This window comes from Mauremys reevesii, linkage group 5 (genome assembly GCF_016161935.1).
Source record: "Mauremys reevesii isolate NIE-2019 linkage group 5, ASM1616193v1, whole genome shotgun sequence".
Lineage (NCBI taxonomy): Eukaryota > Metazoa > Chordata > Testudines > Geoemydidae > Mauremys > Mauremys reevesii.
In genome coordinates this window covers 68,975,314-69,000,652 of record NC_052627.1, presented here as the reverse complement: position 1 = coordinate 69,000,652, position 25,339 = coordinate 68,975,314, and the positions used below count along the sequence as shown (strand labels likewise).

At 41.3% G+C, this 25,339-nt stretch overlaps 1 protein-coding gene and 1 long non-coding RNA gene across 7 annotated transcripts in view; one reads left to right on the top strand and one right to left on the bottom strand.

Annotated features, from left to right (window-relative positions):
• PALLD (palladin, cytoskeletal associated protein) overlaps positions 1-25,339 on the bottom strand; it is a 321,327-nt gene that overhangs the window by 99,561 nt on the left and 196,427 nt on the right. The gene's annotated exons all lie outside the window — the stretch shown is intronic.
• On the top strand, positions 10,950-13,487 carry LOC120406832. The gene is made up of 3 exons (XR_005599618.1): positions 10,950-11,452; positions 11,588-11,645; positions 13,140-13,487. It is a non-coding gene; the product is annotated as an uncharacterized LOC120406832 (long non-coding RNA).

The window sequence follows — 25,339 nt, the reverse complement described above, 5'->3', positions numbered from 1 at the left end:
ATGAAAGTAAATCAGGTAACTCCTACCCAGGGCCGGTGCAACCATTTTGGTGACCTAGGCGGTTGCCTAGGGCACTAGGATTTGGGGGGCGCCATTTTCTTCGGCAGCGACCGTGGCAGCCGGATCTTCGGCGACGGCGTGCTCGGGGAGGAGGCGGGGCAGGGATGAGCTGGGGGGGGGCGCCTCAGGGTGGAGGGTGGGGAGCTGCCACAAGGGGGACACCTCAGGGCGGGAGCACGGAGGAGAGGGCGCAAAGTGGAAGTTTCGCCTCGGGCGCGAAACATCCTTGCACCGGTCCTGCTCCTACCCACATTAAGCCAATGAACAGAAACCGATCAATATACTGGCAACTATGATAAGACAAACAAAAAGTGAAAAGACATACAAAAGAGCAGGAAGGAATCAGTAAGTAATTTGTATCCACTGTTGGGATGTTGATGATAGGAGCCATTAATAGAACAGAGAATTCTTGGGAGCTGATAAAAGTTAAAAAGCCATTCTTTTTAGTTGGTATGGGTTAGTATTTTGAATACCATTGTGAAACTCTTTAGCAAATGAAGACTTGATTTGACACAACTTGGAGATAATTTGTGTTAATCTGAGCTCAGTTTAACTGATTTGTCAATGCAGAACTCTAAACTGACACTTGAAGACTAGATTGAACTACTTACAATAATTATGTAATTGACAGTATCACTCAATTTTAAATGGTACTTTAAAATAGAATCTCCTTTGAAAAACAATTATTTTAAAAAGCCAGTTTTAGGGTGGATATTCTAAGGAGATTAGGAGCAGTTCATCAAAGTGTACGGTGGAAGGGAGATGCTCTTAAAGCACTGCAACTACTATAGAATTGATTTCAGGGTCTAAATATAGTTCTTTAAATGTATATTTCATCTTTAGGGCAGAGACTGTATTTTAATGTGTCTGTACAATGCCCTGAACAATGGGGTTTTGACCCTGATTGTATTACAGTAGCACTAGAAGCTCCAAATAAATGTGTATTTAAGTATTATTACAGCAGGAAGTTGAAATTCCTTCAAATACTGGAGATAGCTGGCTTTCCTGCACTGTGAAATACAACATTTTGAGATCGTGGCAGGGGCGGCTCTAGGCATTTTGCTGTCCCAAGCACGGCAGGCAGGCTGCCTTCGGCGGCTTGCCTGCGTAGGGTCCGCTGGTCCCGCGGCTTCGGCGGACCTCCCGCAGGCCCTCCTCAGGCACGCCTGCGGGAGGTCCGCCGGTGCTGGCAGAGCGCCCCCCACGGCTTGCCGCCCCAAGCACGCGCTTGGCATGCTGGGTCCTGGAGCCGCCCCTGGATCCTGAGCAATAACAGTTGCTATACTAAATGGACAGCATTATTACATGCTTTATTACAATGTGCAGTTTCTGATTAAGACTGGATTTTTTTCTTGAAGTCTTTTCATCAACGCTGGATGTCTGTCTAAACATACGCTATAGCTCAAACAAAATGCTATGAACTTGCTGCAGAAATTACTTGGTGAGATTCCATGATTTGTCTTATACTGGTGAAGGGGGTTGCCACACTACAGAGGTACATACGGATGGTCATAATGGTACCTTCTGGCCTTAAAAATTTAAGGATCTTCAATTCAAAACTGAACGTCAGTTCAGGATTATAAAATCTGTTTTAAATTGGTCTAGCCCAATGGAAACTGTGCATCATGCCATAGTTCCAACAGGATTAATTAGTTAGTTGCCAGTAATGAAGCCACCATTGAACAATTTGCTAGTGTTCAGGCTGATTCACACAACAATTGGCTAGAGTCATAATGATATCAAGTGCTCAATTCAGTTATCTTCCAAAGGAAATAAACCTTATTTACACCATTACTGTAAGATGCTCAGAGTGAGGCCTGCAATGCCAACAATTGCAAAACTTTAACCTTTTCCCAACTAATTACAATCGATAAAACTGATTCCTCTCCCATACTGCACCTGCCAACGTTTGAGAGCTCTGAATAGCGACAACCGAGGAGAGGAACACAACACATTTAATATTGAAATGCATTGGAATTAGAGCTCTTTTTGGAAGGCCAGAGTGGAAAAGTGATGTTTTATGCCTCCCAAACTGGGGCAGTTGGCATGTACATCGTCCTCCTGGAATTCATAGCATGATCTCGGGAGAGCCCATAGGATTTTACAGTACAGGCATCCCGCTCTACTCAGCTTCTCCTGCTTTTGAGAGATGACGACAGTGGACTATAGAATATGTTTTATTCTAAATTATTTCATGTTGGAAAAGTCCACAATGACAGAATTAACCAGTTCTTAAAAAAAAAAAAAGATTCTAGAGAATAAATCATCAGTACTCTGAAAGACAAATAATTTAAGCACACAAGATCTCTTATTTATATCACACCTTACCATCACCAAAGATCCCAAGATAGCATATTAAGGTTCTGTACTTTACAATGAGAGAAAGCCAAGTATCTCCAGCATTTGAAAGCCAGATATGATTTCCAGTCCCTGCTCCACTAATGTGATAAAATAAAAAAGTAATCAAAACAAAGCAATAGCAGCAAGAGATTTTTTCCAGGCTACTTAAACTAGTTTAAATTGTGTAACACACACACAAAAGGAAAATTGCTTTTGCTTAGGTAACAGGCTTTAGAAAAATAGACAGGTAGCCACCCTCAAAGTAAATTGCCTCGGATTAAACTACCATACTAAAGGAAGTATTTACAGCATGTGAAGCATGGCTCAAATGACTGGACATTTAAGCGTTCTACACAGTAATGTTAATTGATTTACTTTTCTGACTACAGGAAAGCCTTTTGGTCATTGAGCTATTAAAATGATATAATTAGACTTGCTATTACGTTGCCATTTTGATTATAAAAAGACTATGGAAGAGAAGGCAGCTAAAACACTGGTGCCTGAGGCATACTTACAGGTTTTTAGAACCCTTGGATTCAACCACACCCCTATTTGTGGGGGAAGAGAGTGGAGGGAGCGGCTAACAGGAGGGGAACTAAAAGGGAGAAAATATCTGACTTTTTTCCTCATGAAGATTTCTTGGAAATTGTTCCAAGTGGGAGGAGAATGGGAGATGTTAGCACCTTCCCACCAAGCCTGCTCACCTAACCAGTGGATCTCTCAGAACGACACAAGGGCCAGGGGAAGAGATGACTCTTGGCAAGAACTGGAAACAGCAATGGTGGAGCAACAAGGATGAGGCTTCCCCACTAACAGCTACTCTCCATCTTTCCCCACCCACCCTGGTAGAGCCCATGGATGCCACCATTGTCAGTAGACAAACTGCACTGAACAGTTTGAACGCTGGATATTCCTCTGTCTGCTGGCTTCTGGCTTCCCCCAATCACTTCCTTCTCCTCAGCTGCTAGTCTCAGTCTGCCTGTACTCCATGGGTAAAATGAGGGTTAAGAATAGCATCTCCTCCACCAGTGGCTAGTTAAAGTAGAGAAGAGTCCGCTACAGTTACCAGGAAAAGGAATTTCTCCATTACCTCAGGGGGTACAAGCCTATGTTTTGGTGCTAAAGATCTGAATTTCAAACCTCACTAATAACCCACAGCAGGTTATTATAAATGTGTTCCTCTACATTGCTCTTTTCTCTTTCCAACTCGGCTTCTATCCCGTCTCAGTGTCCTTCTTCCTTTTGTCTTCTTATTCCATTTCCTGTTGCTTTGCATTTATTTAACCTTTCCTGCCATTCCCTCTCATTCCATCACAGTTACCAATCCATCTATATTTATTTTTTTATGATTGTGTGAGATTATAGTTATAAAAGCAATTGTATTATATTTTTCTGCTCCAATCAGCATGCCAGGACATTGGTGCTTGCCCTTAATTTGTTTAGCACTCTGCATTCCCTTATTAGTCAAAGAAAATAGTTTCCTTGCACTTATCTGCTATCCCACTCCTTTATACGCAGCACCTTGCCACAATTGTCTTTGTCTTTTGCTTTAATTCACCTATCCAGAGGATATATTTTAATTCAAATTTATTCTTAATAGAACTTAAGTTCACTTGATGTAGAGTGTGGAGGGTCCCATAGGGCTTTAAAGGTAAAGAGGAGGGAACTTGAGAAAAGAGTAACATGGAATTGCAGATATCTTGTTATGGCTTACTTTGATTGGTTTCAAGAGTGTCCTTTATACCAGGGATATGCAGAGGTCTTCCAGGGGGTACATCAACTCATTAAGATATCTGCATAGTTTTACAACAGGTTACATAAAAAGCACTAGCAAAGTCAGTAAAAAACTAGCATTTCATACAGGTGACTTTTTTATACTGCTCTATATACTGTAGACTAAAATGTAAGTACAATATTTATATTCCAATTGATTTATTTTATAATTATGAGGTAAAAAATGAGAAAGTGAGCAATTTTTCAGTAACAGTGTGCTATGACACTTTTGTATTTTTATGTCTGATTTTGTAAGTAAGTAGTTTTTAAGTGAGGTGAAACTTGGGATACACGAGACAAATCAGACTCCTGACAGGGGTACAAGAGTCTGGAAAGACTGAGAGCCACTGCTTTATACTGTCGCTTCTTTCATGTTGATTTGTAATAATAAATTTTGAGTAGTGATCTTCAGCAGTGGAACTCAAAGCATATTGACAAACACTGATGCAGCTTTCCAACACTGCTCTAAGCCAGAAAAGCATACCTAAGTTTTATGTGGGTAAACTGTTTGGTGACTTGCCTAAGATGGTGACAGACAGAAGTGTAGCCCCTAAATCCTGATTCCCAGTTCCTGGCTCTAGTCCCTGCCCATATTCCCCTCACCCCCTTAACACCATTGGTATTGTAATGCTGTGCATGTTAGTCACATTTTGGTAAAATACAGCTGCTGCAATAGTGAGGCCTGTCAGGAACTACACAGAAGCTTGTCTTCTGAGTCAGGCTTAACCCCCGTTTGCTCCCTCAGACTTGAAAATGCTTCCCAGTAACAGTCCATGAGTTGATCCATTCTCAATATTTAAAAGATAAAGGAAATAGTTCTTACCTTTCCTCAGGATGACAAGCCCAGAGTGTCTTTAACTGTTTATCATAAAGGAGGACGAGATCTTAACAAACATCCTCTTGCAAACATTTTGGAACCAGAACAAAACTGCAAGGTGATGTGCTAATTTAAGTGTTATTGCTGACGTTTATGTCCACAACCATTTAGTTTTCTGTGTTCCAGCTTCCTCCAGGGTTCACTCTGTATTGCAGCTCCTCCTCCATCCGAACAAAGCTTTATATTGCCTTAGCAGGCCTAGAGAACTGGGGGAGGGTGTTCTGTATCTCTGTCACTGGTAGTGCCTATTTATCAAATCAGTTTACTTTTTTTAGTTTTCTCACAGATATCAGAGTAAGCCCAAATCAAAACTTTGTATCCAAATGTCCTTTGGAATTGGGCTGGGATGCAAGTGAAATGTAGAGCTGAGTCCAAATTCTGTAGCGGAAGCCAGTTTCTGGTATCAAGGAACATTCTCCCATCAATTTGATTATAATAAAAAAAGGTTTCTACCGGGATTTTTCGGGGGCTTGGATATGATTATTTGAAGGTATTGAGGCTTACACAGTCCTACTCTTCCTCCCCCCACACCCACCGCAATACTTCCCCTCTCCTCCCAAAAGCAGATTCAGTTTCTCAATAGTATCTGTATCCTCTCTACATTCATTCAGTTTGACTTTTTCTTTTCATATGGACTCTCTAGTAGGGTGTGCCACAAATGTGCATAATGCTTGCAATTTAATTTTGGCTTTTCTGTCAGCAAAGGAAGAAATAATTTGTCTTCAGGCCGTTAAACAATGGTGTCTATGATCACTCTTTTTAAAACACAAATCCTCAAAAAGTTTTCAGAAAAATGAGAAAAAGGGACAAATCCATCTTGAGCTTTGCTGACAGAGGATTAAAGAAGGATAAAAACATTCTTGTGTGCATGATTCTCCATATTTACCATCCCTGCCATTAAAAAAAGAAAGTGGATTGCTGCACAAGTACTCATTCCTTCCTTCAGCTTTCCTAAAATCCCTGAAACGCTTGTATTCTGAAATACTCCAAGTCAGACTTCCTTATTTGGTTGCTGGAGCTGTTCTTTGTCTTGTTCAAACATTCTGGTAAAACTGCACGCCTCCCTCTATCCCCATGTCCTCCCCCAGTTCTATAGATATAGCCTGACTTCAGCAGGTCACCCTGACTCAGCCTCCTTTGTAGTTCTCTAACCAATCACACACCAGTTATGCCCATTTAAGGAGTACCTTTCCTTTTGGAAATCATCAAGGCAAGAGGGAGTTTTCAGCTGTTTGGAAACTTTGCTTTGTTACAGACACTGAAGTCAGCATAAAACAGGGATTTCACAGAATTATTTTATCTGCTCAGAAACTAGAGATTGCTACAGAACATGTTCATTTTTTTAAAAAAGCTGCATTGCAACTCAATCTGAGATCACTTTTTATTCTTCAGTTGTTTGCTGCTTAGCCTTGTACTTTTTAAATGTGCAAACACACAGTACTTAGAGGTTAGTTTAAACAGTAAGAATGTTTAATATTCTGTAGGACTGAGTATTACAGACAAGGTGACAAAGAGAAAGTATGCTCTGTATGTTTAAAATAACTCCTCAAAGTAAACATTTTTCTGATTTTTTTCACTGTATTCTGGAACGGAAATGAATCAGGCATTTAAGGTGACAGTGAATCATCTTAGGATTTCACTTCTTGTCTGAGCAAAAAACCCATCTCCTAATAATGTTAGCTATCTCAGAAAGAAAATGCAGTAGCCAAGTTGTTCTATTAGATGAGTGACACATATAAGACTAGAAAAAGCCCTAGAAAGTGTATGGTAAGGAATAGTCCTTCATTCTTGGGTGCTGGAGCAGATGATCTATCAGAGCATTTCCTGTGTATTATTGTTGCTTATTATTTACATACTGCTACCAGCATGCCATGTATTCAGAAGACTAATATGAAAACATTGTAAGAATTGACATGCTAACATAACATGAAAATATAAGACAGGGAAACAGCAAGATAGAGCGTGTAGACATATGAATCTTGCTGGTTCCATAATTTTCATTCTGATCTTTTATGTTTAATTTTCTCTGAGTGTAGGATAATGGGCCTTTTTGAACAATCATTCTTCAAACACAGGCAGAGGGAATCTTTCAAAATGAAATGTGAGAATATAACAATCGTATTTTAAGAAGTTATATATTGAATGTACATGATTCTGCAATGAAAGTTGAAACAAACCAACCAAATTAACATGATCTTGGAAGATATCTCTAATTGGCTGGGGAAATTCTTAAAGAGCTGTGACCACTCATAAGGAAATACCTTCTATTAAGTAATGTTTCACAAGTGGTGAAGATCTTATTAAACAGGGCTCTGAATGATAGTCCAGTAACTCCTCACTTTAAGTCGTCCTGGTTAATGTTGTTTCATTGTTACGTTGCTGCCCAATTAGGGAACATGCTCATTTAAAGTTGTGCAATGCTCCATGTAGGGGTTCGGCCAGGGCTTGTCCCCCTCTGGGGCGGCGGGGAACCAGGCCACCTCACTACTTAGGTCAGGGAATTAGCCGGGCTGGGCGGCAAACAGTCAGCACCCCAGGCAGAGGCTGAGCGAACAGTTTAATATTAGCAAGCCCAGGCCCTGGGTCAGGGCGGGGCAGCAAACAGTCAGGAGCTCAGGCCCCAGGCAGGGGCTGAGCATACAAATAAGTTTAGGAGGCCCAGGTCCTAGCTCTGAAGGACCAGGGAGAGGGGGAGACTGCCACCTGCACGTTGGGTGGCAGGGGGGACACACCCACTCCACCCCAGCCTGGGGCCCTGCTGTGTCAGTGGGGATCCTGACTGCAACACACTGATATTGGCTCTGGATGTGCTGCAGCCAGACTAGGGTTGGCTGCCCCTGGGCTACTTCCTACCTCCCCCTCTAGAGGTACCTGCATCTGGACAGAGTCTTCCAAGGAGTCAAGCACCATGGGCTCCCCTGGGTACCAGGCTGGCGGTAGGCTTGGCAGCTCCTCTGGGTAACTTGCCACAGGCAGGTTTACCAGCTTCTCTGGGGTCTGGTCAGCATCTGGCCAGTCCTCGGGTCTGTCACAAGCTGCAGAAGTCTCCCAACTGGGAGCTAGGCCACAGGTGTCTGGCTTCTCCAGTGGCCAGGCCGCTAGTGAGCTCAGGGGTTGGGATTTTGTACTTCCTGTCCTGCGCCCTGACCTCCGGGCGGGGGGGGGGGGGGGGAAGCAGGCGCAAGCTCCACTGGCTCCGTCCACTCCTCCCGGGCGACTGGGAACCAGGCCACCTCACTCCACTCCACTCTTACATTATTTGGCTGCCTACTTTCTCCACAGCTGGCAGCCTCCCTACGTCCCCCCTCCTCACAGCGCCTCCCGCCCACCGGCAGACCCCATGGATCAGCACCTTCCCCCTCTTCCCCCAGCACCTGCAGCAATCAGCTGGCTTGCGGCATTTCAGGGGCAGGTGGGAGGGGGAGGAGCGAGGACTCGGCGTGCAGGCTCCCCCTCCCTCCTCTTCCCTCTAAACACTGCAAGCCAGCTGATTGCCCCAGTCAGGAGGGAGGGGGAGGAGCAAGGACTCAGCGTGCAGGCTCCCCCTCCCTCCCCTGCAGCGTGGGAAGTAAAGGGGGAGGAGGTGGGGGGAGAAGAGTCAGGTCAAGGATGGAGGCTTGGGGGAAGGGGAGGAGTGAGCGGGCTGAGGGTTGACAACCTCTCCCCCCCCCCCCCGCCGCCCCTGGTACTTGCAGAGTAGGGGAAGCTCTGAAAACTAGCTGGGGACCAAAGAGCTGGGGATCAGTGTCTGCCAATCGAAGGCCAAAGAAGTTCGATATAACACGGTTTCACCTATAACGTGGTAAGATTTTTTGTCTCCCGAGGACCACATTATATCGGGGTAGAGGTGTAGTGTGAGCTGCATGGATTGGGGCATTTAAAGTTAGAATGGAAAGAACATTAGAAAAAATAGCATACAGAATAATCCGGCATTTGTAAGGAGACTGACTGACTGATCTAATATACTTTTTCCAAAGCTGTCTTCTAGTTTCAGCTATGCTAGTGTGACTTTCTTCCTCGGTTAGGATTTATACCTTGGCTGCTGAGGGTCAGAGTACAGCATTTGGTTGCCACTTTGCTCTTGACAGATAAAAAACTGATATGATGGATGCCAGAAAGCTAAATTCCATCTCCTATGTAAAGTCCTAGGCTGTCAGAAGTCAGCAAGTTACAACAATGTGTAATGCCCTCTAGGAACTAGTGCCCATATCCTCAAAGGTATTTAGGCTCCGAACCTCCATTGAAATCAATGGGTCGAGGCCCAGTTACCTTCATCTAAGATACAGTTATATGTTACCTTCCACGGTTGGCAGCAGCTTCAAACAGTAATTTGCTGCAGCTAGTCCAATAGCTAGGATACCACAGTGGGATTTCAGAACTGTCCTAGACAGTGGAACTGGAGAGCAGTGATTCTATGTTCTATTTACATTTTCAGGAGCGCTCACGAGAAACAGCTTGAAACAAGCTGTAACTAATATGCTAAACAGAAGTGAGGAAGGGTGCCAGACTTCCTGGGAAAGACCCAATATCAACACCAATGTCAAGGTTTTGGCTTGAAAAAAAGAATTTAATTGTTCTGGTTCACATTATATCCTAAAACACGTAGGAGTACTGGCGCTTTGAGTGACTGTCTCGTCAGCCCCTTCATGTTTCATAATGCACAAGGTACATGAGCACTAAAGTGCTCTTCCAGAGCTGCTTCAGACCTTCCACAGGGGTTCTATAGAATGCCGCTGTTTTCTGATGCTACATATAGAGAATAAACATTGTAACATGGTCACATAACTCCTGTGAGGTTGATTATTTTCTAGCAAGCCCATTGGTCTCTCCCTGCTCAAGAATGGGGGAGGGCATTTAGATACAATGCCATTTGCAACAGTGACTCCAGCACCAAATCTGTCCCTAAGCCTTCTGATACATGATCCAAGGAGCAACACCAGAAACACTGATCCTAGGGGCTCAATGTTAATTCATCCTTGTAACAAACTTTGTTACATTAAAAACTGGGAAATGTTAAAGTACATTCACATTCTGTGTTGCGGCAAACTGGCTAGGGGCATTTTCAATTATGATTTTCTTCTTTATTGATGAAGTCAGATGTGCTGAATTGGCATAGGCTGTTGTGAAAACAATCATGCCAATTAGACCTTATTGAAAGGTCAAAAATTTGTTGTGCTGACCATTTATTCCTTGAGTTATTTTAGTAATGCACACATTAAAGAACCTAATGTTCAAATTCTACATCAATCAAACAAGAGCACTACTAACCCAAGGGGAGGAGCAGCTCATGCTGTGCTCTGGAGAGGAACTGTATTGGAGGCACAATGCCTTGCAGAGCTATCCTGACTCCACACCACCTCCAATGGAGGCCAGTGGCTAAGTGCTGCAATCGGGCCCTTTGTGTGTTTGATATTGTACTGATCAGCAGACATGCCCCTTTCCAAATCACAAGAACCATTGCTGCTTTATTAAAACTCAGACTTATCAAACCTATTTAATGAACTCCAACTACTGTGGAAAAATTAAAATGCCTCCCTAAACCACGTAAGCTACACAAGTTACTTCTCAGGTCCCACCATTTAGGATACCCAGAGAAGGTTTCAATTACTTTGGTACTTACAGCCCTGCCTTTTAATTCAGTTTGAAATTTCATTTAAAAGTGGAACCTACTCCACAGCTGCATTAATTACTGAAAGTCATTGCTGTGAGCCCCAATACTGTGAGTTGCTTAACATATGCATGTTGGATGCCTCCACCATAGTATGGTACCTTGTCTATGGGTCAGAACCTCTTTATGCCACAATTCCTCTGTCTGTGGTTAACTCTAGAGAAGTTCAAAACTGGCACTTCTGGCAGTTGGGCTGGACATTCCACAAAATCAGCTACAGACTTCATTATCACAATTTAATTATGTGGAAGGTGCTCAGATAGCATGCTGATGAGTGGTGGTATAAAACCCTAAGATACTGCATTGCCTATAGCTACAGTTACCTAACAGCTGCCATTATAAAGACCCTATTTTCAGTTGCTTATCACCTTGCCAAGCTTAAACTGTTTGTACTGTAATTCTGCATCCCAGGTATCTGCCTCAGGCAGGATTTATTTTTTCTGTTTTGTTTTGAAAGGTTCAGAAAAATAGTTTAGCTGATTCTGAGAACAAAATTAGGGAAAATGTGTTGTTTTTCCCATGTTAATTGTTCTTTTAAACAACTGTTCTGTTGAGAAATTCTAGTGCCATCCTGCCTACTTGAAATTTGGCAGGGTGTTCACTCTGGTATTAGGGAAGTGCCTTTTGCTCTCTCCATGAACATTTGTCCAAATTTGGCCAAGTCATAAAATGTCTCATGCACAGCAGAGACAGAGTTTGGCAGCTAAATCTTCTGAAGATTTCATCTGTAGCAGGTATAGTACAGCCCAAGGCTGCAAGAACTGAGCAGGATTTCACTGCAATTATTGCTCCAGGCTGGTGAGGTGATAGCCTCTCAGTTCAAGTGCCTGTCTTTCCTATGCTGTCATGCTCCCTCTGCTTTTACCCAGGTAGCAAGGTGATGGAAGAGGAGCAGCCTGCCTGAAATGCAGGGGGAACAAGAATGAGGTAGGTAGGTAGGTGTAGGTGTAGGTGTAGGTGTGTGTGTGTGTGTGTGTGTGTGTGTGTGTGTGTGTGTGTGTGTGAGACAATTTTGTCATTTCTTAACTATTGAGTGCTTGGCTTTGCAACCTTAATATGTATAATGTAATATAGAGAGTGGCAAACACCCTCCCCTCAATCACAATGCTTACTGTATCTGTCAGCCTTCCCAATGCTTTTTCTCTTTGACCAGCTGTTGTCTTTAACAGCAATGCAGACATTTGATGCACAGGAATACTTAAAGGGTTTGCATCATACATCTCTCTGTAGGATAGTTATCAAAGTTCTGGAGAAGCATAAGGTTTGGCAAACAGCTATTCAAGCAGGACAAAAATAAAAGCAAAGGAATCTGATAGCATAGAACTGCATTGCACAGCAAGAATGCATTGTTTAAGACAGCTTTGATCATCCTTCAGGAAAGCAGCATATCAAAATACTCTACTTGATATACCTTTGTGCATATATCAGAGGGGTAGCCGTGTTAGTCTGGTTCTGTAGAAGCAGCAAAGAATCCTGTGGCACCTTATAGACTAACAGATGTTTTGCAGCATGAGCTTTCGTGGGTGAATACCCACTTCTTCGGATGCAAGTAGTGGAAATTTCCAGGGACAGGTATATATAAGCAAGCAAGAAGCAAGCTAGAGATAACGAGGTTAGATCAATCAGGGAGGATGAGGCCCTGTTCTAGCAGTTGAGGTGTGAAAACCAAGGGAGGAGAAACTGGTTCTGTAATTGGCAAGCCATTCACAGTCTTTATTTAATCCTGAGCTGATGGTGTCAAATTTGCAGATGAACTGGAACTCAGCAGTTTCTCTTTGAAGTCTGGTCCTAAAGTTTTTTTTGCTGCAGGATGGCCACCTTAAGATCGGCTGTTGTGTGGCCAGGGAGGTTGAAGTGTTCTCCTACAGGTTTTTGTATATTGCCATTCCTAATGTCTGATTTGTGTCCATTTATCCTTTTCCTTAGAGACTTAAGTAACCTCGTTATCTCTAGCTTGCTTCTTGCTTGCTTATATATACCTGTCCCTGGAAATTTCCACTACTTGCATCCGAAGAAGTGGGTATTTACCCACGAAAGCTCATGCTGCAAAACGTCTGTTAGTCTATAAGGTGCCACAGGATTCTTTGCTGCTTCTTTGTGCATATGGAATTCTGAAATTATTTTACTGAAGGTCATGTTTAGAAACCACCATGTTCAATAAAGGAGGATGATTCTAATAGAAGATTACACATTTTGTTGCCTCCTTCAAAAGTGTACAGTTTTATATTCACAAAACTGTTTAGATTGCACATCATATAACATTTTAACTACAGAGACTAGTTCCCAGACATATACAGTATTTCCCTCTCCACCCTCCTGTTAACTGGATAAGAACAGGAGAAGATAGTTTTTAGGAACCATATTTTAGAAAACTGGAATTGTTCTGTCTTGGATTTTGTTTTGTTTTTTTTCTCTATGCAGTTCCATGAAACAATGTAACCTTCAGCATTTTGAAGCAGCTACAGCATGTATTGCATAAAACTTCAATACAGTTGTATACTAAATATACAAACATGGAAATCCAGAACAGTCTGAACAGCTCCAGAACATAAACTGTAATGCTTTAAAGCTTCCTCTTTTGGGTATCATCTTCTGAGAAAAGAACATTTTGTCCATTAAAATGTAAAGGTTTACAAATGGCACATTTTTGGGACTTTTTTTTCAAGCCAACCCGGACAGTGGTTAGTTCTAAATGGAATCAAAGTGGTATGAAACAGAGAGTAGTATGAAAATATTTCTGGCTTTTTAAGAGTATAAACTGGTATTTATTGGTATATTTTTTCTTTAGGTGCAGCCACATTGAAGGTCTGATAACCCTTCAGTGTAAGCATATTATGCATTGTGCAATCCACCACAATGCAGTTATGATTGTGGATTTCTTGTGCATCAGGCAAGGAATCCTGGCAGGTAGCATTTTACCTTTATAAATACTGAATTAGTTTTAAGAGGTTATTTGGATTCACAAATAGGCTTTAAGATGAAAATTAATGTTAAGGGAGAGATTGTCAGAAAAGGCACAAAGGGGAGCTGCCTTTTGTGACTTTGAAAATCTCCTGAGAGTTTTACATCTGACCATGAGAATTCAATCCTTTGAAGAAAAAAAAACAGTGCTCAAGTTTCGGAAGCACTGGTGGAGACTCTTATGCTAGTTTAGATAGTAAATGCTTATTCATGTACAATTGGAACATTACCACTAAAGTGAATACTCGAAATATGGCTGCAAAGGATTTGCTCCTTAGGGGAGGAGTCCTAGGGGAGGAGATGGCTATGTCCAATTAACATTGTGTGTGACACTGCAAATCTCCAATAGGATGCTAGGAGTTTGTCTATCAAGAGCAATATATCAGTAAATAATAGCTCTTAAAACAGCAAGTTTCATATATAATAGTACTGGATTTATTTAGTATTTTCAGTACTTTTACTGATAGCAACTTATTGTGGGAAGAATTATTTTGATAGAAGTGTTATAGTTAGAAAGGATGATTGTTATATCTTAAGTTTCTTGATAACTGTTTATACTACAGTTCCTAAAAATGCCCTTGTCTAGCAGAGGTACTTTAATCACAATTTAGCTACATCTAGGACATGCAGTCTGACAAAACTGAGTGTTTTCAAAGATCAGAATATGAGTGTTTCTGGCTTGAAAGGGATAGCATTGCAGACATACAGTTTGTGTTAATGTATTTATTCATGCTCTATGACCAAAACTAGACTTTTAAGAACAAGTTAGACATTTTCCAGCAATAGGTTGGATGCCAGTAAAGAATGACGGATAACTGTATATTTTCCCTTAGAATTATTTTACTTTGATTAAACTGAAAACAAAATATGTGCACCAAGCCTTTCACCACAATACTAATACACATGGTTCATATTTGCAGTGACACAACACCCCTTATTAAAATATAGTCCCCAAAACTTAGCATAGTGATTCACATGTCTGCTAATTAATGGCATATTAACACATTAAAAACTTACAGAACATAGCCACAGATACAATGTATCCTTTAAAAACACACACAGACACACACACACACAGATCTGTGCAGAGCCAAAAACATTCCTCAATAATTTATTTGCCAAATCCAAAGGAAGCCTCTTTCTGGCCTGGGCAAAAAGAGAAATCCCCACAGGTATCCCATTACCAAACATTATAATGAAACATTGTTTACTGCTCTGCGGGGTCCATTCAGCCCATGGAAAATCTATTCTGAAAGACTACTGTGTTCATTTTACAACTTCACACATTGTCATGCTATAAAACCCATACTTGTTCTTATTTATAGTGAGGGAGACAGCTCCAATCCTCTCCCCTACTCCATAGAATTTAAAATAAATAGTTTGTACTGGTAAAGACATTTTTGTTAATATACTGAAATCAGCAGTTATACCCTGAGAACAGATACGAACATAAGGTGGATGTACTGTCAAGACCAATACCTGGAAAGGTCTGTGCGCAGGAGAGTGTTATGTTGCCTTTAAATGAAATTAGTCTACATCATACATAGATTAAGGTGTCAGGATGGACTGCTATGATACCCCATTTTGACTACCAGTCTAACAGGTCTATACAGTAGCTCTCACTTCAAAGTAATCAATACAACAATGATAATATAATTTGTATTTGACAAAGTTGTAGAGAAAAAGACATTCCATCTGATACACATTTATACAAAGTCTTCACACCACAACTATATTTGTAATTGACCATTTATTCTCACATTAAATTTAATGAGAAGGCTTTCAATGTAAAATTATCAGAGGTCCTCACTCAAATTTCTCACCATAATAAAATGTGTTATCTCATGCAAGTTCTTTTGCCATTGACAGCAGCCTTAAAGAGTTGTAGCAGAAGGAGTGTAGTAGCACTAGGAAGAGGTTTAGCCATTTTCATTCATATAGGTAGACAGAGAAATACTTAACAAAAAGGACTCTGTCCCTCCACTCCAGTCCCTAAATGCTGCTCCTGCGCCTCACAATGGGCCAGAAGGCAGCCAAATTCCTTAGCTATAGATTCTTCCAAGATGAAGGTGTTTCCCAAGCCAACCTCCTGTTATCCCTAAGCACAGGGGCATGCCAGGTGATTTCTAGGGAGGGACAGAATGACTGCAGCAAACTGCACTCTAGCAATCCCTGCTTAGCCAGTATCCCTGGGGGCCATGTTCAGCCAGTGTAGTTTAGGTCGACAAAATATGCTGAGGGGCTGAATGGTCCTCTAGGTGCCAGGAGCAGCAAACTACTCCCCTTCTGCTTCACCCAGCTCATACTGTGTGCAGCTATGGATTGAGGGCTGAATGTTATAGAGCAGAGGTGGGCAAACTACAGCCCACAGGCCGGATCTGTCCCCTCAGGCCTTTGGATCTCTGGCCACGGTGCTCTGGGCCCCACGCCGCTCTCAGCAGCAGCTGGCCCAACATCCCTGTGGTCCCTGGGTCCTTGCCTCCAGGCACCACCCCCCGCAGCTCCCATTGGCCGGGAATGGGGAACCACGACCAATGGGAGCTTCATGGGAGGTATCTGGAGGCATGGCAAGGGCAGCGCACACAGAGCCCTCCCCTTCCTCCAGAGGCCACAGTGCTTCTTGGAGCCGCACGGGGCAGGGGACAAGGCAGGCATGCAGGGAGCCTGCCCTGGTCCCGGTGCATGCCGCTGCCACCCCAGAACCTGAACCTCTCCTGCACCCTGTCCCCGAACTCCCTGCCCTAAGCCCCCTGCCTGCACCATGCACTCCTCCTGCACCCAACTCCCTGCCCTGAGCCCCTTCGTACACCCCACACCCCTCCTGCATTCCAACCCCCTGCCCTGAGCCCCCTCCCAGTCCACACCCCTCCTGCACCCCTGCCCTGAGCCCCGTCCTGCACTCTGCACCCCTCCTGCACCCCAATCCCCTTCCCTGAGCCCCCTCATACACCCTGCACCCTCTTTTGCTCCATCGCTTGCCCCGAGACCCTACCTGTACTCCTTACCCGCCCCACTCCACACTCCTTCCCGCATCCCAACCCCCTGCCCCGGACCTGCATACAATTTCCCCACCCAGATGTGGCCCTCGGCCCAAAAAGTTTGCCCACCCTTGTTATAGAGTCTTAATATGGATATGCTCTGAAGTTTCCATAGCCTCTGTTTGCCAGAAGCTGAGTGACAGGGGATGGATCACTTGATGATTACCTGTTCTGTTCATTCCCTCTGAAGCACCTGGCATGGGTCACTGTCAGAAGACAGGATATCAAGCTAGATGGACCATTGGTCTGACCCACTATGGACGTACTTATGTTCTTATAGTTAACATCATCAGCCTTCCCTGTTAAAGGTACAGCAGTTTTTCTTTTATGGTGGAGTTAAAGTAGGGGGGAGTTTGGTCTATGAGGTGTAAAGATTAGTTGTAAGGCATGGGAAAAAGAGGTCCCATTTCAAGGATCACTCAGTATCTTCTGCAGGAAAGAAAGACTTGGTATGCAGAGCTGCATATAAGCCAGAACCCAGAAGAGGATGCTTTGGCAAATAACACTAACAAAGCCATATTAAGAATTCAAACTAGGCTTGAAGAGAAGGTAAAATCACAAAAATCAAAAGGAAGGGATTAAACGTGACCGCAGTAAAGGAGTAAACATTAAATACTTTATGTTAGGAGCATAAAAAATCTGTTTGGATTGGCAAGTTTTGGAAGAACTAAACTGCAGAACAGCATTTGACAGTCTAAAAGTACAGAATGTAGGGAGTGAATTGGAATTGCAGGTCTGTGCTGGCTAAATGCAGCCTGCTTTACTGGGGAAGATTTAGTTGTAAAATAACCAAGACAAGCAAACCAGATACAATGTGACTAAGGGTCTGATCTCACAAGATGCTAAACACCCTCACTGACTTTCTAGACAGCTGGGGACACTCAGGCCCAGATCCAGTAGGTGGCCTCCATGCACTCCTACCAGATTGGGGGGTGGGGGGTGGTGCTCTGCACACAAGATAGGTGGGTGAATGCCTGTTCTCCCCTGGTTCGTGGACCAGTCTGGCACTTAGGCAGGAGATAGGTTCTTAGTCATCAAGAGTGATGCAGCACTGCACATATCCAAGGGCAGAAATTCAGATACAGAATTAGTTTAGGTGCCTGCAGGGTTAGGTGTGAGTTTTGTGAATTGTTGTGGAGCCTAAAACAGGAACCTAAGAACTTAAATACTTTTGAGGATTTGGCCTCAGTGCCTTGCAGGAAGGCAGTCAGCATCTTGTAAAATTGGGCCAATTGGCACCACTTTAGGCTAAAGTATGTACAAAGTTAAACTAAAAAACTGCTGTCCAATGGTGATCTTAGTCCTAACAAAACAAATGTACTTCTGAACAGCAAAGAAAGCATGCCACAAATAGCACAAACAGCAAAGCAGTATGACTGACAAAGTGACATCAAATTGAGATGTCTCTAGAAAGAATGGAGCAAGGCAAAGAACTCTGATCATTACAAATACATCCTTCGTGTCCTATAGTATCAGGCACACTACTTTTACCAAATACTGCCTGGAGGCAGCCTTACATACTGAAGCACAGGATATAAATAAGATACAAATAAAGACTCCACTTCTTGAATCAAGTAACTCATATTTACTGGGCTGGGAATGAGGGGAAGAGCCCCAATAGTCACTAAATCAAAGATGAATGATTTCAGACAGCAAACTTCAAAACAAAACCTCACAAAGCCTGGAGGAACCAAATGGCCCCAGGCCACGCAATGTTAATGGAATGTATATTATCTAAGAAGAAATGGAACAAGTTTCCAACAGTCATGGAAATCCTTAAAGATAAATATATATTAGGCAGAAAGAGCAAACTGTACTGAACAGTTTTCCAGGGGCCTGATTTTACATTTCTTGCACACTCCAAATTTGCCTTAAAGTCATTGGAAGTTTAGGGTGCATGCCAGGATTAGGCTTCAGTATATGTGATCACCCATGGTGGAACTAAGAAAGAATATATATACACACTCACTCAGATAAGAAAAACAAATGTTCATTGCAGTTAATACAAAAACAAAGCAAGATACTTAAAAAGAAAAGTCTGATAGAATGTGGCTGAAGATGAAGCATATTTCTAATCCCTTTTCCCAGAACTGGAAGGCATTAAGGAGGAGGAAATAAAATGCTAAGAGGGTGAAATTGGAAAAGATTAAACAGCATTGTCATATAGCTGAAATATTTAAGGAACATTTCCTAAACTACTTTGAAAGGGAGTATACTAACCAAATGCTATCTGATCCTGGCTGGGTGCCCATAACTTTAGTTGGGTTGGGGCTCAATGAGGCAAAGGACAGAAGTCAAGTGAAATAGATGGGATTTATTTATAGGACAGTCAAAAATGCAAAGAATAGAAACCTGTGGACCTATACTGCTGTTATAACTTTGGAAATTCTTCTTGAGCATGAAAGTGTTTTAGAAAACTAATGACAAAGAAAATAAAGTCAGATTGATCTATGCTAAGGGAAACACAATTGTGCTAAATTGAGGATTAAGTAATGTTTCCCATAGGTATAGAAGCATGTTAGCTTACTCAGGCTAGAGCCCTATTTGGACTTATTTCCCCACACAGATTGATAAACAGAAATACCCAATTCCTTATGTGGTAACCTCACTGAATTTTCATTGCTTCTTAAACCCATGACCATATCCATATAATGGATGGAGGAAGTCTGCCGTTCTAAACGGACCAGGAAGATCTAAACTTTCTCTTCTCAAGCATCCCTCCTCTTATATATTTTTGGATTATTTTTCAGATAATGTTGTCGTTCATTCATTCATTCATTCATGTGTGAAGTTTAAAAGAGTTCCTGAAAAGCTTTTGATAAACTCACCAATTCCAATGTTTTTATTCTAAAAGAAGTCAGGGTCAGAAATAATACAATAAAGGTTACAGTAAAGTACTCATAGCTAGCATCTTATCTTACAAATAGTTTTCTTTGGGACACGTACTATTGGGGACTTAGGCAAATCTCCAGAGTGTTTTATTTCAGGGATTCTTATTTCTAACATAACCTACACACTGGAAACATTTCAAGTTATTTTGTTAAAGGGATGGTGACAGTACTACCCACACTGAATAGAATGTGAAAGTACTTGACACAACTGCATATCTGATTAAGACACTAGTTTCCAGAACCATGCTTAGTCCAAAAGTCAAACAGTCTCTCTCTTTCCCTTCTCTCCCTACAAGCAGTCTAGCAACACGAGTTACTTAAAAAACCAGTAGGGGATTACCAACGGAGTACACAAATTATAACAAAATGGTAAATCTTTTTATTATGTGCACAAAAATAATACTAACGTTGGTGGAAACTAAGCAAGGATTGAGAGGAGAATATGGCACTTCAAAATTATAATATCCTAACATGTGTAAAAGGCTTTGAAGATATGAACCTAAGGGTTCAATATTCTTTATAGACTTTCTTACCATAATTCCTAAGGATGGATTGTAACTCTTCAATTCAGCCCTAGTAAGGGGTAGCATGCACAGCCCCATGAGCAGGGCAGGAGCCAGACAGTGATGCTGCAACAACCTACCTCCCCACTACTCTAGGGGGAAGTAATCTACACTACTGCTTTTACTGCACAGATTATGTCCCCATTTGCTTGAGTGCATGGGCCATCTGCCCACTCCATACCTTTGCCTGCCCACTTACATAGGAAGGAAATAGTAGCCTGGCTGCATCTGTTCTTGACTCGCTGTGCTAACAACACTCCAGCAATGCAAGTAACTTCCCAGAGGCATAAGGGGGTCTCCTTATGACCCTTACAGCTCTGCATGGGCGTGCAGACCAAGGTATTTATATTTCTCTTATTTTTTATCCATTACTGAGTTAATATGTTTTCAGATGTTTTGGAAGTGCTCCTCAGGATTCAAAAATATTACTCACTCACAACATAAATATTTTTTTCTTCTCACTAGTGTGCAGCTGACTAAAATCTAAGCCACACTCACCTCAAACTTTGAATCACTGGAGAAAGAGAGCTGGGAAGCAGCCTGTCTGGCAGAGTTTTACAGGTTTTCTGTCCTCACGAAAATCTGACTTAAAATGCTTTCAAGAGCCTCTCAAATTTTTCCAGCCACTTGGCAAAGAAACATCTTCATGACAATCTTAGACTAAACTATCAAACTGGGTGAGTTAAAAAAAAGAGTAAAGCTTCCCACAAACAAATTTCAGGGATGGTGCTTTGTACTTAATCCAGAACCTAAATCTATGTAATGTCAACCTCAAATACTCCAAAGGATGTTGTTGAACGTTTTAGACCCCTTGATTTTCTTCTTTTTTTTCTTTAGAGTCCTCTCCTAAATGCTTTGAACCATGTCTTTCAACACTCTTCCTGTGAGGCAGCTTGAACCTGTACCATACTGGTACAAGTTCATTGGCTCATCTTAGAATGGAAAAGATTAAAGAAGATTTTAATCATCATCATCCACAAAGGGAAACATGTCTGAACCAAAAGCACAGCTCTTTATGGTCCTGAACTTAGAGGGAGTTAGATCAAAATTTTGCAGTTGGAGCCCATTTCTAGTCACAACACAGAGAACAAATCACAGACAAAAAAGTTTAAAAGAGGAGTACATGACTATGTACATAGTTTCTCCTACTGGAAGCCACTGGGCCACTGGGCCACCCCTTGAAAACCATAAATGTGAGGGGACAGGTTGAGGAAGGAGAAAATGGTAAATAGTTGTCAAGAACTGCTGTTTTACAGAAAAGTGACCACTCCTAGTAAACAATATGAGAGTTTCAGTTTGAGAAATGCCTGAAAATGCAAAATGTGACCTGCAGGTTCCAGATAACTATTTTTATTCTTTATCGTCCCAGGAACCACCCCATATTACCAAATGTCACCTGCCTCTGATTTTTTATCAACTTCTGTGGATGTATTTGATGTGGATGAAGATGAAGGACTAAGCTGGGATCAGGATCCTTTCAAACTTCCTCACTCTCCTGTCAATATCCTTCAGTCCTGCTATCCCAATTGTAAGTCTCTGTGATTTTGGGATGTAGACAAATGTTCGCAATAGGCCATGAACAAGAGCACCAGCCTCATTTTTACTCTTTCAAGCTAAGCCAGATAATTAGAAGGTTAATTCTGAACTACAGAAAAACGAGAGTTGTGAACCTGCCAGGTTAGCTATTTGTGCTGCTTCTTACAATCACAGGAAACAGGACTGATTGGTGCATGGACAGGATATATTCCTAGAACCTGAATCTCCACTTGAAAGAATGTGCAGTACAGGATTTCCCTCATTACCCATGGGCTGAGGAACGATAAATTAGATAATTATAAGATGTTTTCTGGTTCTTGATATAATTGTTTTTGGAAGAAGGATTCAGAACTGCACTGGAAAGAGTAGTGCTGGAATTTTGATTTTCAGCATTGAGCTTTTGCATGTAGTTGGAGTTGTGAGTGGCCCAGCTAAGAACTTTCCAAAGAGCTGTGAGCATCAACCTTCAGAGATTTAAAAAAAAAAAGTGAAGCAAGAAGAAAATCTGATTTAGTATTAATTCATCAGTTTCAGATACCACTTGTCAAATTCATCTCTGGACTAAACTCACTGAAGTCAATGAGACTACATAGAAACAATTTTGTTTCTACATAAATTGGAATCTAAGAATTCCTATATTTTTGTCTTATTTTTAAAATTATATATACTATTGAACATACATTTTAAAAGACTTCAATGATAATGTTTCATTTTTAGATATTTGGGCACAACACTGTTATGATTTAAAAATGTATTCAGATGTTCCCGATTTGTACTTGCTTTCTGTCTTTTGCAAACTGTCAATGTGTAGATACTTAAACAAGAACCTAGAAATGGGCCAATATCACTCAAACAATTTGGAAAGATCAAGATACTCCCATAAATTACTAAATTCAGTTAACTTCACTTTGCTAATGCTAACAGATGCAGTTCTGTGTGTACATGGAGAGTCATTTTCTACTCACACTAAATATATACCTGTGCTATATGTATCTCAGTGCAGTTTTTATTTAATGTAACATTAATGCTTTCACTTACAGTACAATACATCCTCTTACAGCAAAGGAATTCAGTATTAAAGCAGTGTCATAAACAGATAGTTAAGGGTTAATGTCTCTTTTACCTGTAAAGGGTTAAGAAGCTCAGTAAACCTGGCTGACACCTGACCAGAGGACCAATGAGGGGACAAGATACTTTCAAATCTTGTTGGAGGGAAGTCTTTGTTTGTGTTCTTTGTTTGGGGGTTGTTCGTTCTCAGGGACTGAGAGGGACCAGACGTCAATCCAGGCTCTCCAAACCTCTCTGAATCAGTCTCATGTTTTAAATTTGTAAGTACCCAGCCAGGAAGGCATGTTAGTCTTAAGTTTGTTTTCTCAACCTGTAAATGTTTCTTTTGCTGGAAGGATTTTTACCTCTGTTTGCTGTGACTTTGAACCTGAGCTAGAGGGGGTTTTCTCTGGCTATATAAATTTAAGTGCCCTGTAATACATTTTCCATCCTGATTTTACAGAGATAATTTTTACCTTTTCTTTCTCTTTAATTAAAAGCTTTCTTTTTAAGAACCTGATTGATTTTTCTTTGTTTTAAGATCCAAGGAGTTGGGTCTGGACTCACCAGGAGTTGGTGGGGGGAAAAGAAGGGGGAATGGTTAATCCCTCTTTGTTTTAAGATCCAAGGAGTTGGGTCTGGACTCACCAGGAGTTGGTGGGGGGAAAAGAAGGGGGAATGGTTAATCCCTCTTTGTTTTAAGATCCAAGGAGTTGGGTCTGGACTCACCAGGAGTTGGTGGGGGGAAAAGAAGGGGGAATGGTTAATTCCTCTTTGTTTTAAGATCCAAGGAGTTTGGATCTGTGTAAAGCCTCTCAAGGTAACCCAGGGAGGGGAAAGTCTGGGGGCAAAAGGAGGGGGGAATGGTTAATTTCTCCTTGTGCTAAAATCTAAGGGATTTGGGTCTTGGGTTCCCCAGGGAAGGTTTGGGGGGAATGGAAAGTGTACCAAAACACTATATTTTTGGTTGGTGGCAGCGCTATCAGATCTAAGCTAGGAATTAAGCTTAGAAGGGTACATGCAGGTCCCCACATTTGTACTCTAAAGTTCAGAGTGGGGGAGTGACAGGCAGACACTGTTCATTGATGATGTTACATTTTGCAGCTCATATGATCTGCAAAGGACACTCAGAAAAACGAGGGCTCTCACAAACTGCGACACACAATAAGGTGGAAGATGAGGACGGAATAGATACAATCATTCTTAGTTTCCTCAAACATACTGATTTTAGTCAGACTGGAGAGGTTATTTCTACAATACTTATTTTATGGTTTAGAATTTTGAAAATGTCACATACAAAAATTTGCTACTTTATTGTAACAGTGATCTGGGTTAAAATCTACAAGCCAAAAATTCAGGTATGGTTGAGATGCTATAAAACTTTCTAACACACACACCATTATAACAAAGCTCACACAACATACAATGTCACCTGTATTCATGAGATAATCCCATGAGTTTAGAGTTGCAATAACCAGAGTATTTAGTTAATACAGGATTTTCAGCTTTTATTCTAAATTTTTCTAACATTTGTATGATTACTTTAAGTCCTTACTTATTAATTGGGCTAGATTTTCAATGACTACAACCCCAATAATGCAGTTGTTTGTAAATATTAAATGAGAAATTCAACCTTGGCATAAGCAAGAGCAACTTCCATTGATTTGCATTCTAGTACATACGTACCTATTTTATGGTGCTACTATAACCCACTGGTTATTGTATGTTATGGATCCCCCTCTGTCCTTCATCCATAAAAGATATGGGTCTATTGCAGTTCTTAGCTTCAAAATCTGGCTTATTAGCACAAGACAGAGATTCATGCTTTTAACTCTGGATGTCTCTTGTTCAATCCCTGCTATCAGCCAAGTTGATAGCCATACTACAAGCTGATTGCATCTTGTTTTATACAATATGTTGTTGTTGTAAAGAGTCTAAGTGCATTGGTAGAAAAGCATAGGTACAAGACAAGAACTGCTATCTAAAACCTCCTATCTGTTTCTGTTAATCTATGCATCAGATTTTTGTGAGGGATTACAGAGGGACATGCAAGCTGTTCACTGGGGCTATCCAAAAATCTTCCCTCATTTTGTCCTTCATGTTGAGAGATTATGGTATATAATTCAAAGGCAAAACTTTAGGATCAATGTAGCCTTTGTCAAGACATTATTTTAACTGTTTAAAGTTAAAACCACTTTTGTTACTGAATATTTGGACAAGATTAAAAGAAATAAGTCAATAATGTTTTTTGGAAGCTGGTGAGAAATTTAATTCTAAAACTTCTGTAAAAAAACAGCAACACAGTCCCTAGATTTTTTCCATTATATCTTTGCATTTTTCCCTGCAAGCCCTTATGTTTCATGAAATGTAGGATTTCAAAGAATAATAAACCTAACTGCCATGTCTATACATATGACTTTTAGACTTAAATGGTATTAAAATAGTTAGATATAATTACTTTATTACAACCACTGAACATTTTAGAAGCTCTTACAATCATGCATTCACACCAGTCAGAAGAGCAAACCTCTAATCTTAAAATTGATTCTCAATGTCCAGTTTTGCCTACAGCATTGTACATCAAA